Here is a 14,878-nt window from a genome sequence, read left to right on the forward strand (position 1 = left end):
AGGCACACGCTGTAGGCCCTGGACAGCCCGGGCCCCCCGAGCTCTGTGGTGTACGGACCGACAGACCCCGGGGTCCCGGCCGGTTTCCCTGGAGCGGGAGCCCAGGCGCAGGCCCCCGGTCTTGCTGTCGGTGCAGGCATCCAGGGGTCGTTCAGGGGTCGTCTTGGGTCACCAGCGCTGGGCTGGCCCTCGGGCTCTGCCCTCACCCTGGGCCCTGGGCCCGTGGCGGTTGGGGACAGGGTGTGGACAGCCCCTGTCCAGTGTCACACCCAGGGGAAACCGCGGTGTTCGGTCCAGAGTCCGTCGGACCCTTGCCCGCGGTGGGGGAGTGTCGGATCCCGGTTTCCGCACAAACGGGCGGTTCTCTGAGCTCTGTGTTTCATGTCAGGATGATGGTTATCTTATTTGTTAACTTATTTTGGCCATTTAGGTTTGTTTGTTTTGCACACTTTTGTAATTAAATACAGAGATACTGATGACGTGTGCTGGTTTGCGTAGTGAATGGGGCTCAGCCAGGTGAGAGGCCTGGACGGTCGGAGAGCCGCGGGCGGCCCTGGCTGGCGGGGCAGCCGCTCCAAACCCCCAGCGCAGCGCGCCCTGGAGGCCCGGCCTCTCTCGGGCCTGCTCCCCGCCGCACCGCAAGGCTCCTTAATGCCGACGGTTCCGTGGCCCCCTCCTGTCCGCCGGGAGGACAGGGTCCTTGGTCCCTGCACGCTGGCTGTGCTGAGGCCGCAGAGACGGCAGCCGGTGGGCGTCCCGGCCTCGCAGGCTCAGTCGGGCTGTCCGAGGGAGAGGCCGACCACCAGCCCTGTGCACTTGACCGCGCGCCTGCTGGTGCAGCAGCCCTGTCCCAGCTGCTTCCGAGGCCTCGAGCCCTCAGGTTCCGGATGCAAGACTTTGCCCTCGGCCTGGGCGGAGGGCGAGGGGCTGCTCCCAGGGGAGCGGCCCTCACGGGGCGGCTGCGGTGCCCTGCCCACTCTCCGCAGTCCGCTGTGGCCCGCTCGTGGCTCCGCCGGGCGTCCCACCTGAGAGGCAGGCGGGGCGGGGGGTGGGGGGAGGCGAGAGGAGGATGCTACTGTTCCTGAAAAAACCAGCTCTGGAGTGTGGGGCTCGGTCACAGCCACGTTCTTCCAGCTTCTGGCGGGGGTGTCCCCTCTGCCTGCCCGGCCCTGCGGGGGGTCGGTGCTGGAGAGGCCCAGGCTGGCCCCCGACGCTGCCCCCTTTCTTCGGCAGTCGACGGAGTGTTGGCCTGAGGTCAGGAGGACGCGCACGGTGTTCCCCACGGCCAGGGCTGGGCTGCGAGGAGGGCCCGCCCTCGGTGGCTCCTGTGTGCTGGCGCTGCAGCCCTGGGGGGGGGTCGGGGGGCTGGGACCGGGGGCTCAGGGCACACTGGCCGCGGGTGGGTGGGGCACAGGAGGAACCTGGGGGGCACTTTCCTGGTGGTGTCTTCCAACCTTGAGCTTCGTCATTGAAGTTTTTCAGTCTTCAGCTCGAACGTTAGTCGGCTGGAGCAGAAGGGTCTCTTTGGACCAGCCCCCGGCCGCAGAGCTGTGGGCCAGAGGAGGCCGCTGCTCCTCGGTCTGCCCAGCTCCCCCGTCCCGCGCTGGGCTGGTGGCACGAGGCACAGACAGGAGCAAGGCTAGGGTGGCGAGGACCTGGCGCCCTTCTGGCCTGGGCGCTGCCCGTGAGCGGCTCTAAACCCACTGGCCGCGCAGGGCCGGGGACTCAGACGCCCCAGACGGCTGGGGGCGTGGCCTGGGGAAAGCCTGGCCTTTCACAGGGGCAGCACGTGTGTAAGGGGAGCCGGCGGCCGCTCTCCAAGTAACCAGTCACTCTGGGTTCTGCAGGTGCTGAAACAGTGGCTGAGAGTCTTAGTTTTGTCTTTTGTGCTGCTTGACCCTCCTGCCGTCTTTGGAGAGTTCCCCTGGGAGGCGCTGGCCCGGGACTCAGGGTGCACGTCTGCGGGCGGGGGAGGGGACGGAGCGGAGACCACCGACGCCGATGTGCAGGACCCGGGAGGCACCAGACGCGCAGACGCTCGCGGTTGCTGCGGCGTGTGCACGCGGCCCTCCCAGGGGCCTCATGTCGGGCTCCACTGGGCGGCTTCACGGCCAAGCCCGAGCTGGCAGGGAGCCAGGCGGCCGCTCCCTCAGGCTCCTCCCCCTTCTGGGGGCACATTGGCGAGGCCTTTCCGTTGGGGGGCTGCACCGGTGTGCACGGTCCTTGCCACCTCTGCCTGGGGAAGGGCCTGTGCTCTCTTTGTTGGCGAAGCTCAAGGCGTGAGGGGAAGCCGCCGGGCAGGAGGGGCTGGGGAAGGGGGCGGGGGGCCCCGGGGCCCCATTCTGTGTGACATTCTGTGTGATGTCTGAGGAGGGGCCAGACGCAGAGTTCGACGTCGGGTTTTGCAGGAAAGATGGCCAAGCGCTGGGTCGAGGACGCCAGTGCAGGTGGCCCGGGGGAGTCGGTGGGCTTCTGCCCAGACTGGCCCCTGGTGCCGGCCTGTCCACCGTGGGGCCTGCCTGCCTCGGCGTGCCCCTGAGGAGCCCGGGGCCTGCTGGGGGGCCCGCCGTCACCGGGCTCAGCAGTCGGGACCGAGTCCGGGCCTCTGCTGCTCCCTCGAACCCCGGAGCCCACGTGGCAGGTGTGAACTCGGCCTCTGGGACGGAAGCCCCGCGGGTGCCAGCTTCCCTGGGGCCGCTGCCCCGGGCGCAGGGCCCGCGGCGCCGTCGAACCGCCGTCTCGAGGTTGAACGTGGACAAGAAAACGTGTTTGCATTTTCATTTCTGTACACCTAAGTTTACTAAAGATTGCTACGTTAGGTGATATTGTATAAAGTTGTATATTGCTTTTAGTGAAAATCAAGAGTTAAACTTGTATGTATGGTTTTTTTTTATATTTTCACCTAATTTCTTGACAACTTGAATAAATTTTATAAAGAGCCTTCCTAAAATGAAATGTTGGTAAACTGAGTCCTCAAGTGTTGCAGTAGCTGGTGGGGCTTTGAGGCCAGTACGTTACTTCATAATCTTAAGAAAAGCACACCTGTCCCCTGCCTTGGTTTTCACCGTCCCGGCCGCAGACTCACTCTATCCTCGATTCCCCGAGGTCCTTTGCGGCGGCCCCTGTACACTGACATTAAATAAGACGTGTGGATGAGCTGTAAATGCAGATAATTTTCAGCAGTCACTCTGATGTCTAAGCTTTATAAAATCTCAGCGATCGGAGCCAAAAAGGAGGAGCTTTCACGTGCTGTGAAAGCAAGGGCCTTCTTAACGTTTAGAGGACAAATGGACACAGGCATTGCTGCCTCTTACGACTGATGCTGCGTGTCTCACAATGGGACGCCTGGTCTGCAGCGTCTGTCCTGAGTGTCGGGGGTGTGCAGTGTTTTGTGTGACCCTCACCTGCGCCCGGTCCAGTCTCAGGAAGGACGGTGGACTGCCCGCAGCGAGCTGCGGCGCGAGGCTGTGCTGGCTGCTGGCCGGCCGCCGTGCTGGGCACGCTCGGCGTCCCGGATGTTGGGCTCCGGCGCCCTTTCGGCCCCCAGCCAGCAGCGGGGAGATGGAGGGACACGGCCGGCTGCTGCGGGGCCGGCTGCTGGGAGGCTCCCGCTGGCCCAGAGCCGGGGAGCCGCTGTGGCGTCCTGCCCGGGGCTCCTGCACACCAGGAGCTTCCAGAGCTGGACCCTGGGGCCCCCGCGCAGGGAGGGGAGGAGCGCCCCTCCAGGCGAGTTATCCGAGCGGCCCCCTGCACCTCCACCCCTGAGATCCTCGAGGCAAGACGCCCAGGCCTGGACTGCGCGTCCCCGGGGGCTGCAGGAGGCGAAGGTGAGACGGAGCTCCGCGGGCCCGGGTGCTCCCGCCCCACTGTCCCACCCCTGCTGTTTCACGGCCGGCCGGCCTGGGCCCGGAGCACAGCGGGCCGGGCCTCCTCTCAGGCGGGCCCCCTCCCGGCGGGCGGCGCGGCACCCTCCTGCCTGCGTGGCCTTCCACTCGGCGCCGGCACACCGCCGCCGGGGCCCTGCTTTGCCTCGGCACCACGCACACCGTAAGCCCGAAACACTGCTGGGTTGGCAGCAAGTTCAAAAGACACACACACCCTCCTGATCTTTTAAAAATAGTTTGTGCCTTGAAAAATTGTAAGTCCATTCCTTGTGTGGCTGGCTGTCAAAAGAAGCAGGTGGCTCTGGACCAGTGGCCTCTTGAAAGGGGCAGGCAGGCCGTGGCCCCGGCGCCCCGGCAGTGGAGGCCAGTGTGGGCAGAAGGCCCGAAGGACTGGAGCCCGGATGGCCTTGGGAGGACAGTGGGGCTCCGCCTTGCCGGCCAGCCGTGCCCGAGAGCCTCTCCCAGAAGTCTGGAGAGAGCGTGGTTGGCTTCTCCGTGGGGCTCCGCTGTATCGGGGCCAGGCCCCGGTGGCCTCTTCAGGGACATGTGCCACCTCCAGTGCGACCTGTCGTCGGGCAGGCCAGGGCCGGCAGAGTGCTGTGGTCAGCTCACACGCAGCGGGAACCACTGTGGACGGCAGGTGTGCTCAGGAGGGGCCCCCTGGGAGGGGCCCTGGAGCTCAGGAGGGGCCCGGAGCGAGCCCCCTGGAGGGCCCCCTGACCTCTGGGCCCTGCGGCCTCGGCGGGACCTCGCTGCACCCGGCTCTCCTGCCCCGGGGACCGGCCTCGCACACCGCAGAGGGGAAGGGCAGCGGCCCTGCCCGGGTGTGCTCAGCGGTCTGCGTGGTGGGAGCACTGGGGTCCTCTCGAAGAAGTGGGCGAAGCGAAGTGTGTCCACGGCTGAGAACGGTCCAGGAGGGTCAGCCCGGTGGCACTTCTCACCGTTTGTGCCGTCTCTGAGAGGCATCACTTGCCGGTGACGTTCTCCTCAGTCTTCCGGAGCGCTGAGGCCGTGCTGGGGAGCGCCTGGCTCAGAGCCTGGCGCCGGAGTCCAGGCGGGCTGCTCTGTGGGGGGTGCTGGAGCCAGGGGCCAGCCCTCCAGGGGAGCCCCAACCAGGTGACCGCGCAGCCCCTCGGCCCTGGCGGCTAGCTCCCCCCGTGGCCCTTTGTGGGCGGCACAGCCCGTCCGGAGGCTGGTGGGCACGCCACTCGTGCCTGGGGCGGGAGCGTGGCTGGGACCGGAGCCCCGTGTGACCAGGTGAGTTCACACCTAGCCTGGACTTGCCGCCCTTACCGCACAGCCACCCCCTCAAGGTGCTGAGGGCTCACCCGGCTGTAGGCGAGTCCGAGAAGGCCTGGACCCGCTGGGGAGGCCGCGTGGGCTGCCAGGACCCCAGGACGAGGCCTCGGGCGCAGCCGCTGTGGGCCTGCGACCTCCGCGGAACCCCCCAGCAGACGTGTTCCTTTGTCGTGTGTTGTCTTCCAGCCAAGATGCTGCTTTTCTTACAGAGCAGCATCCCTCTCCCTGGACAGGTAGCTCCGCTGGTTAGAGCACTGTCCTGGTGCACCGAGGTTGGGGGTTCGATTCCCCATCAGGGCACACACAAACATCAGCTGAAGAATGCGTCGCTAAGTGGAACGACAAGTTGATGTTTTTGTCTCAAGTCAATAAACAAAGATTAAACGTATCTTATTTCTGTGAAACGAGGCTTGATTTTTTATTAGCTTACTACTGTACACGACCAAGCGCACACTAGGTGGGAGCTGGCGTCCCATCCATCACCTGACGTCTCACTGCCACTGGGCCCCCAGTGAGACGTCCACAGGGCTGAGGCGGTGCCCGGCGGACAGGGCGGCTCACCGGACGTCAGGTCCCCGGTGCGCCGCTGTTCCCGGCACAGGCTTCCTCCCCGCGGGCTGCCAGGACGTGACGCGGGGTCTCGGCCGGAGGCACCTCCGGCCTGGTGCACATCCGCACACCTCTCATCGTGCGGGGTCTGCGGGGTCTGGCAGGCGGCCCCGCAGCGGAGGGCAGCTGGGCGGGGCCGGGCCATCTCGTCGGGTCTCCCCCGCGGCCAGGCCCTGGTGCCCCCGTCCCCGTGAACAGGAGTAACCAGGGAGGCTGGTGGGCGGCAGGCCCCCCACGCTGCAAGCAGGCCCCACGTTGTGTCCGGCGGGTGTCCTCGTAGGAGTCTGGGTCCTTCGACGGGCCGTGTTTCCATCGTCCTGGTCGCCGCCCACCCGACGACCCCTGCAGCACGGGCTCACAGGAACCGGGAGACTCTGTGCCTCTGCCCGTCGAATGGTGCTTCCCCAGCGCCCGCGCTGCCCCCCAGTGAAGCCACTCCCTCTGGAAGGACGGACAGGTGGCGGGTCTGGCGCCCCACTCGTCCCAGGGCCTGCTGGGTGCCGGGGCTCAGCTGACCTGGGACTGCTAGCCTGGATCGCCCTCTCCTCCCTCTCTGCAGACCGCCAGAGAGAGGCCTCACTGAGGCTGCTTGCTTCAGGCCGCCCGGGACGTCCCTGACCCAGGCTTGCACCTGGTGCCCGCAGCCACCGGGCTGGTGGGCTGGTGCCCGCGGCCCCAGGGCAGGGAGCTTGGTTGGGCCAGTCCCTGTTCCCATTTTGTGGACTCGCTCTGCTCTGGCGGGGGGGGCACCTTGACCGAGCATCTCAGGGTCTTTTGGGCCTTCTCGGCCGTGGCCAGCCTCCGGGCCGGCGCCCCAGGGCCCGGTCCTGCAGGGCCGTTCTCCCAGGCTGACCTCGAGGGGCTGGCCCTGCTCCTGGGCGGGTGGTGGCCGAGCTCACGTGAGGGTGGAGCCTGGCGCGCTCGGATGGCCTGCGGGGTCCCTTTCGAACCTGGGCCGAAGGGAAGCAGCACGGGGGGCTGGGGGCTCCCCACTGCTGTCCCCGCTGGTGGCAGGCAGGGCGCTGGCCGACTCGCCAGAGAGGGAGAGCACTGACTCCGTGCAGAAAGGGGGGCGCCCTGTAGCCCCTGAGCACTGGGGGGCTTTCACGGGGGGCAGGCGGTCAGCTAGTAGGCACAGTTGTCCCCACTGATCTCAGGGCCCGGGAAGCCAGTGTCCACGTCCCCTGTACCTGTGCACCCACCCGCCCTTGGGGCGTCGAGGAAAGGGGCCGAGGCCTCCAGGGCCCAGGCGGAGGGTGCTGCACAGCGCCCCCGTGGGCCTTGCCTGATCAGCCTGTGGATTCCGCCGCCGATCGTCTTTGCCTGATGGCGCAGTGAGTTAGCTGAACCCTGACAGCTCCCTTCTCTGTTTTTCAGTTGTTAAACATGCTGCCAGAATTCCACTCCTCCCGAGTGGACGGCACTGCCTGGCGCTGGACACACTGGTCTGGGTGCCGCCTCCCTGACTGGGGCGGGGGGTGCCCTCCGGGGTGGGGGGGCGAGGCCACGCTGTCCGTGGCGCTGGGAAGGAGCGCAGACCTTGTGTGGGCGCAGAGAGGGCGGCCCCTGGGCCTGTGCCCAGGCCGGGTCGCAGTCCTCCGCTGCTTCCTCCTCGTCGGGGGGGCAGGCGTGCTGTCCTTGGACGCCGAGCGCCTTGCAGGCGCCCCTGGCCTGCAGGGGGGGCCTGCTGGCGCTGAGGGGTCTTCCCTGCTGAGGTGAGCGGAACGCCACCCACCACCAGTCGTGCGTCTGCACTGGTCTGGATGGGCGTGAGTCACGTGGGGCGGCTCCTGGTCAGTGTGTCCCAACCCCGGAGAGGGGGGCCCACCACTCCCCTCTGCTTGCTCCCTGGGTCCTGGCCCCGCCCCAGTCAAGAGGGACAGACACAGGGGCAGTGCACTCCCTGCCTCCCGCCAGCCGCAGGTCCGGCCCAGGTTGTCGCCCGTCACGTGCCCCACACATGCACACGCCCAGCCCAGTGCGTGTGCCCAGTGCGTGCAGCCGCAGCCGGTGTGCTCCGAGCCCCAGGCGCCTCCTGAGCACGGCTCTGGCGGCAGCAGCATTGCCCCGGATGGCCTCGGTGCGTTCCAGACGGGACGTTCGTGGCTCCAGAGCCGCTCCAGCGGCCTTAAAATCACAGAGGAGCGTCAGGTCCACCGTCCACATTCCAGCACTCGGCACGAAGGCCAGGGAGTGCTCTCCACAGCGCGAGGTGGAGCCCTCGGGCTTACCTGGGCGCACACCTGTATTGCCCGGGAGCACCCTTGCCTCTTGGAGGATGCCCCCAAAGGGACAGACTGATGGACCATGCCAACACCCATGCTCGGGGCCCACACCCCACTGCCCCGTCCTTCCTTCCCGCCTGCCGGGCCTGCAGCTGGCATGCCCCCCCGCCAGAGCAAGTGAGGACCCCAGGAAGAGGCCACTGCTGGACTCGGTCAAGGGAGGGGCCCCAGCTCGGGGGCTGGGGGTGCAGTGACCTGGGGACTCTCCCGGGCCCTGAGCTGTGGCCCCGGGAGAAGGTGCCCCTTGCCCTTGGGCTAATGACGTCCCGAGGAACCGGGACCCCGAGAGGTGCACCGTCCCCCAGCTGCCCGCCAAAGCCCAGCAGAGGGCTGGGTCCCGAGGGTCCCGGTCCCAGTTGGGCGGGAGTGTTGGGGGGGAGGTCTGGACAAGAATTCTGGCAGACGAACGCCGGTTCTGATGGCGAGAAACTGCTGGGGGAGGTGTGTGTGTGGCTGTGACTCCCCCCTCCCCGAGGCCTGGGTTTGACTGGAGGATTGGGAACGGCTCTGTGTGCAGGGCTTACCGGCACCCCAACCGGCCGGTTCTCCAGGTGGGACTGGAGCGGACCCCGGCCCTGGCCTGGCAGGGCGGCGACGGTGCCAGAGCCACCAGCTGCACTTCGGCCACCAGCAGCAGGGATGTCACCGGAGTCTCGAGCAGGAATCCCTCGGGGTGGGGCCCTCCGCTCACCCGGAGGGGCTGTTTCCACTTCAAATCATCCTTGTGAGGCCGCAGCAAAAAATAAGAAATGAGACTTTCTTACTTTTTGCTCTAAAACTCACTGTCACTAAACTGTCACATACCCATGCACAACAGACATACATGTGTGGCGTACAAGACCCGGCCAGCACGACCGGCTCTTCTCCGGCTCCGCACGGGTCCTCGTCCCAGCCCCGGAGCTGCCTGTGCGCGATGCGGGAAGATAGGCTGCAGGCGTCGACTTTTGAAGCTGCGCTGTAGTTGGATGCTGGTAAAAAAACAAACAAACCAACTACACTCTGCATACGGGTGTGAAGACTCCCTCTTAACCCCCTGACGTCGGTTTGAACACCGTTTCCACCTCTGTGACCCGCGTGGAAACAATGGACCCTGCCCTGGGGGGCGGGGGGCAGTGCTGGCTTCCCCCAGCTGCGGGCGGTGCTCCCGCGCACGGCCAGGAGGGGCACCGGACCCGCCTTGAATACGCCCTCTGTCCGTCTTCTGTGAATGGGCCCAGTGTCCGGTGCCACGTGTTGTTGACGTGACCTTTGGTCTGCGGTCACTCGTCCTGTGCACGCCACGCTCCCCGGCGCCGTTCCCGTCGGTCTGATCGGAGACGCCGTTCAAGAGCACTCGCGTTCTCCCTGCAGCTGCTGGGCCGGGAGCCCGCCCTTTGTCCCCGGGAGCCCACGACCTCACGCGGCGCGGTCTCTCCAGGGAGTGTGGCGGCGCCTCGCTGACCGCGCCGTGGTGAGGAGTGGCCGACGGAGGACACGGCACTGCCTGCGGCTGGAACCAGCTCACCGCATTCTGAGCCGAGGTCGTGCCCCGCCGCCGGCCGGCGGGCTCCGCAGGCGGCTAGAACCGCAACGACGATGCGCAGCCCCCGACCATTTGTAAACACCAGGTGCAGCTGGGCCTTCGAGGTTGTTTTCACTTGGGGAGACTCCAAACCACATTCACGCCGAAGGGGTTTCAGGCCAGGGAAGGGGGGCACCCACCTTTCGACCGTCACCACCCGGGGGCCGCACACCAGGATGATGGGACCGGTCCAGGGCCCTGCCCGTCAGCCCCGGTCGGGCCTGTCCTCGGAGCCCTGCTCACGCGAGTCCCTCAGCCGCCCGGGCCGGGAGGGCGCTGCAGTCCGGTCGCGGCGCTGCGCGGTGGGGTGAGCCTCCCGGGTGGGCGACTGCAAAACACCAAGACGAGCTGTCTTCCTAAGTGAAGGAGCCCCCAACGACCTCCGTGCTGACCTGAGACACCCGCCCGCGTCGGAGGGTCTGGCATTCAGCGTCTCTCAGCCCCAGCCCTGCGTCCAGCTGCCCCCACTCACGCGGAATCCCCCCCACGTGCGCCCGGAAGGCCCACCAGGCAGCCGTGCGGGTCTCCGAGGAGCAGGAGGTCGGGCCCGGAGCGCTCCCTCCTGGGCCGCTCCTGGGGCAGCTGCGCGTCCTGCACCCGTCTGCTCCGTCTGCAGGGAGTGCCGGGCGGAGCCCCGCCTGCACCGCCCCCGGGCATCGGAGCTGGAGCTCACGCGGTCAGACGGCCCGCCGTGCCCCTCAGCGTCCAGCGTGCCCGGGGTTTCCTGGCTCGGGGTGGCCAGCCCCAGCTCGGCCTGCCGCCTGCCGCCCTCGGTCGGGCTGTGGCTGGAGTGATTTGCCGCCGACCGTGGCTGGACCGAAGCTATCTCATGGGCTCCAGCCTGCTGTAGGTGCACTAGGAACAAACCTTTATTTTTTATTAAGATTTATTTTCTTCCAGCAAGATGGAGGCATAGGTGGACGCACCGCACCTCCACACACAACCAGGATTAGAACAACAACAATTTAGAGGCAGAATAACACCCAGAACTCATAGAGAATTTATCTGAATGGAAGTCGGACAGCCAATAAGTTGAAGTAGACCCGTTCGACCAGACAGGCAGGAGGGGCAGAGACGAACGCCGGTCGAAGCGCGCAGAGTGCAGGGAGAGCTGGGCGCCTAAGGCGACCGGGAGCGTGTTAGCCATCTGGGGCGCGCAGCGGGTGGACCCTGAGTACGCAAGCAGCAACTGGCGGACACAGTGAGGCTGCAATTGTAGAGCAGGGCGGGGCGTGCAGCCCAGGATCCCAGGGAAGGGACTGAGATCCCAGGAGAGTGGGGCGGCCGCCATTGTTCGCCCCCGCCCCCACATACAACGTCACAATCTAGGGTGGCCAGCCCCGGTGAACACCTAAGGCTCCACCCCTCACCGTAACAAGAGCGACCAGACCCACCCCCCCAAAAAAGAGAGCGAAAGATGGCTCAAATAGAAGAACAAATCAGTGCCCCAGAACTCATCCTTTTGAGCGACCAAGAAATAGCTAACCTATCAGATGCATAGTTCAAAACACTGGTGATCAGGAAGCTCACAGAATTGGTTGATTTTGGGTGCAAATTAGATGAAAAAATGCAAGTTACCATAAAAGAGATGAAGGAAGATGCACGGAGAACCAACAGTGATGAGAAGGAAACTGGGACTCAAAACAACAGAGTGGACCAGAAGGAAGAAAAAAACAACCAAGCAGGAAAGAACGAAGAAATAAGAATTAAAAAAAAAAGGAGAAGCTTAGGAACCTCCAGGACATCTTTAAACGCCCCAACATCCGAATTATAGGGGTACCAGAAAGGGAAGAGGAAAAGCAACAGATTGAACACATATTTGAACAAATAATAAAGGAGAACTTCCCTGCTCTGGCAAAGGAAATAGACTTCCAGGAAATCCAGGAAGCTCAGAGAGTCCCAAAGAAGTTGGACCCAAGGAGGAACACACCAAGGCACATCCTCATTACATTACCCAAGGTAAAAATGAAGGAGAGAATCCTAGAAGCAGCAAGAGATAAGGGGACAGTTACCTACAAAGGAGTTCCCATCAGACTGTCAGCTGATTTCTCAAAAAGAGACCTTACAGGCAAGAAGGGGCTGGAAAGAAGTATTCCAAGTCATGAAAGGCAAGGACCTACATCCCAGATTGCTCTATCCAGCAAAGCTTTCATTTAGAATGGAAGGGCAGATAAAGCGCTTCTCAGATAAGGTCAAGTTCAAGAAGTTCACCACCAAGCCCTTATTATATGAAATGTTAAAGGGACTTATCTAAGAAAAGAAGATAAAGAAAAAACATGTGTAGTAAAAGGACAGCAAACTCACAATTATTAACAATCACACTTAAAGCAAAACCAAAAGAAACTAAGCAAACAACTAGAACAGGAACAGAACCACAGAAATGGGGATCACATGGAAGGTTAGCAACAGGGGAGTGAGAGGAGGAGAGAGGGGGTAAAGGTACGGAGAATAAGTAGCATAGAATATAGGTAGACAATAGACAGGGGGAGGGCAAGAATAGTACGGGAAATGTAGAAGCTAAAGAACTTATAAGTATGACACACGGACATGACTAAAGGGGGGATATGGGTGGGAGAGGGTGTACAGGGTAGGGGGGAGTGAAGGGGGGAAAATGGGACAACTGTAATAGCATAATCAATAAAATATATTTTTAAAAAAGATTTTTTCAGAGAAAGGGAGGGATAAAGAGGGAAACATCAGTGCGTGGTTGCTTCTCATGCACCCCCCGACTGGGGGCCTGGCCTGCAACCCAGGTGTGTGCTCCGACTGGGAGTTGAACCAGCGACCCTTTGGTTCTCAGGCCAGTGCTCAATCCACTGAGCCGTACCAGCCAGGACCAAACCTTTATTTTTGTGGCTAAGATCAGTTCCTGGCTGAGTGGTGCACCATGGTGTCCAAATCAGGCTGCACGGGAACTGTCCCCCCGCAGCCGCCACAGACCGGCAGCATTCTGCACCCAGGCCGGCCGCCCCTCCCTCGGGCGCCGCGGAAGGAGGCGGGCGAAGTCTCTCAGCAAACCTGGCTGACCCGTGTTGGCTCCTCCTTTCTGCCGTGAGCGGTCTCCCGCTTCAGGAGTTGGCGCGTGCACGCCCAAGCCCGGGGTGGGGCCCAGGGCAGCGAGGGGAGGCAGGAGAGCCCGGGCGTGGAGCCCAGCTCAGCCCTGCGCCCCTGCGGCTGCAGCCCGGCCTGGCCGGGAAACGCATGCCGGGGTGCACCCTCCCCGTCGGGGCGGCAGGGCCCGGACACGGGGCAGCACCGTCTCCGCCCTTCCTGTGAGGAGCGGTGCGCTGCACGGACACGCCGCAGCCAGAGCCGGGCCCCTGGCCTGGGCTGTCCGCTCCCGGCTGCTGCCCCACACCCACGCCGGCCCGCTCGGCCCAGCTGTGCTCTGCAGCTGGGCGCAGGGTGCCCGTGCGCGGCAGGGGCCTCGTACACGTGTGTGAGCAGCGCGTTGGACAGGCGGCAGTGGAGTTCGGTGGAGGCGGCCTGGGTGCTCTGGGGGCGGCTGTGGTGTCGTCCCGAGAGGCTCACTGCTTCAGCGGCCTTGATGCCTCCCTCCCAGCCTTTCCAGCTGGGCGCCGAGGCCCTCCAGGGCTCTGCAGGCCGGCCTCGGGGCGCTGGCCCCGGTGTCCGGGGTGCCCCCGAGCACTGCATCCCCGAGGCCAACGGGAGGCCATAAGGGTCGGGGCTGGAGGACAGCTCACGTCCCTCTCTCAGGGGCGACGGCTGCTGGAGAGTGGGCGCCGCTGCTTCCCTGCCGACCCGCAGCCACAGGTTTGCTCTCCCGGAAAAGGTGCAGACACACTAGAAAGCCTCCTGCACCGAGTGGTACCTACGTGAAAGGCTGACAGTCTCCCTAAGTGCACTCAGGCCCCTCGGTCCTTGCATGGGCCCTGAGAGCCGCTTGGGGGCTCGTCCCGGGTGGGCCAGCCCCCGCCCCAGCCTGCGGGCCCCTCCTCCGGGCATCTCACTGGCCCTTCCTGTCGCCGGGCTCAGCACCCCCAGTTCCTGGCCTCCTGCCCGTCAGCGAAATTGTCTCAGCGCCCCCGTGGCCTGGAACTGCCCGGCCCTCGGTGGGGGCAGAACAGTGTCCCACCGCCCCGTCCCTGGGGGCCCCGCCGGCGTCTCACATGAGTCTAGAGGAAGCTCTTCTGGCCCTTCTGCAAGTGCCCCAGGTCTGCACGTCCCCAGCCTGCCCCTCCTGGGCGTCTCGGCCCCCACGTGGTGGCCCCCCGGGTGGGTGTACACCCGGGAAGCGCTGGGTCCAGCCTGCCCTCCTGTGGCTGCCACGGCCCCCTCCCGCCGCCCCGCCGCCGTGTGGCTGTGGCTCTGCTCCACCGCCTGCTGGGGGGGTGGAGGTGGCAGCCATGGGAGAGCCCATGGTTGGGGGGGCGCAGGTCACAGACCTGCCTTAAAGGAGGGAACAGGAAGATGAAAACCAGACCCAGGAAACTTGCTTTTTACACTGCGAGCTGGGGAGGAGACGAGAAAGAGAAAGCACACTCAGCGGTTGGGTCACACCGACCAAGAGGGGCTCCCCGGGCCCGTCCCCACCAGCAGCCTGGCCCGCACCCCCGGCGCCGCCCCTGCTCTGCGGCACCCGCCCCCCCCCCCCCGTGGGACAGGCTTCCTCTCATGCCCGGCTCATCCCTGGCCCCCCGGAAACGACCCTCAGCGTGCCCGCAGCCCGACAGAAAGCAGCATCCTCTGCTCCTGGGACCAGGCGGGGCCCCGGGAGCCCGTCGAGACGCCCTGGCCAGTGCGGAGGGCACCAGGCACGGGGCCGGGCTTGCCCCTCGCGGCGCCTCTAGGGACACAGTCACGCGCACCAAAGGCTTCCCCAGGAGCTCGCTCGGCCCCCGATGTGCTCCCACGGCCGCAGCACAGGGACGGCCGTCACCGCGGGGCGCTCAGACGTGTCCTCCGGACACAGTGCGACCACAGCGGCCACTCTTCGGTGCAAGTCTGCGCGGGCATGCTGCAAGGACATGGCTGGGGACATGCCCAGGGCACACATGGCACGCACGGCGAAGCCCCGCCACCGTCACACACAACACACGCTGAATCGTTTGGATTCATATAAAAAAGTATAAAATATTTCCTGCCCCAAATTCTTAGGCTACAAAAGTGAAGTGGAGCCTCGCATGAGGTGGTTTTACAAACAGGTCGGAGCGGGCCGTGCAGCGGGTGTCAGGTGTCGGGGCGCTGGGGCGGCCGGCCGGCCTCTGCTCAGCAGCCCC

This window comes from Phyllostomus hastatus, unplaced genomic scaffold, assembly GCF_019186645.2.
Source record: "Phyllostomus hastatus isolate PE091 unplaced genomic scaffold, TTU_PhHast_1.1 phas_scaffold_501, whole genome shotgun sequence".
Classification (NCBI taxonomy): domain Eukaryota; kingdom Metazoa; phylum Chordata; class Mammalia; order Chiroptera; family Phyllostomidae; genus Phyllostomus; species Phyllostomus hastatus.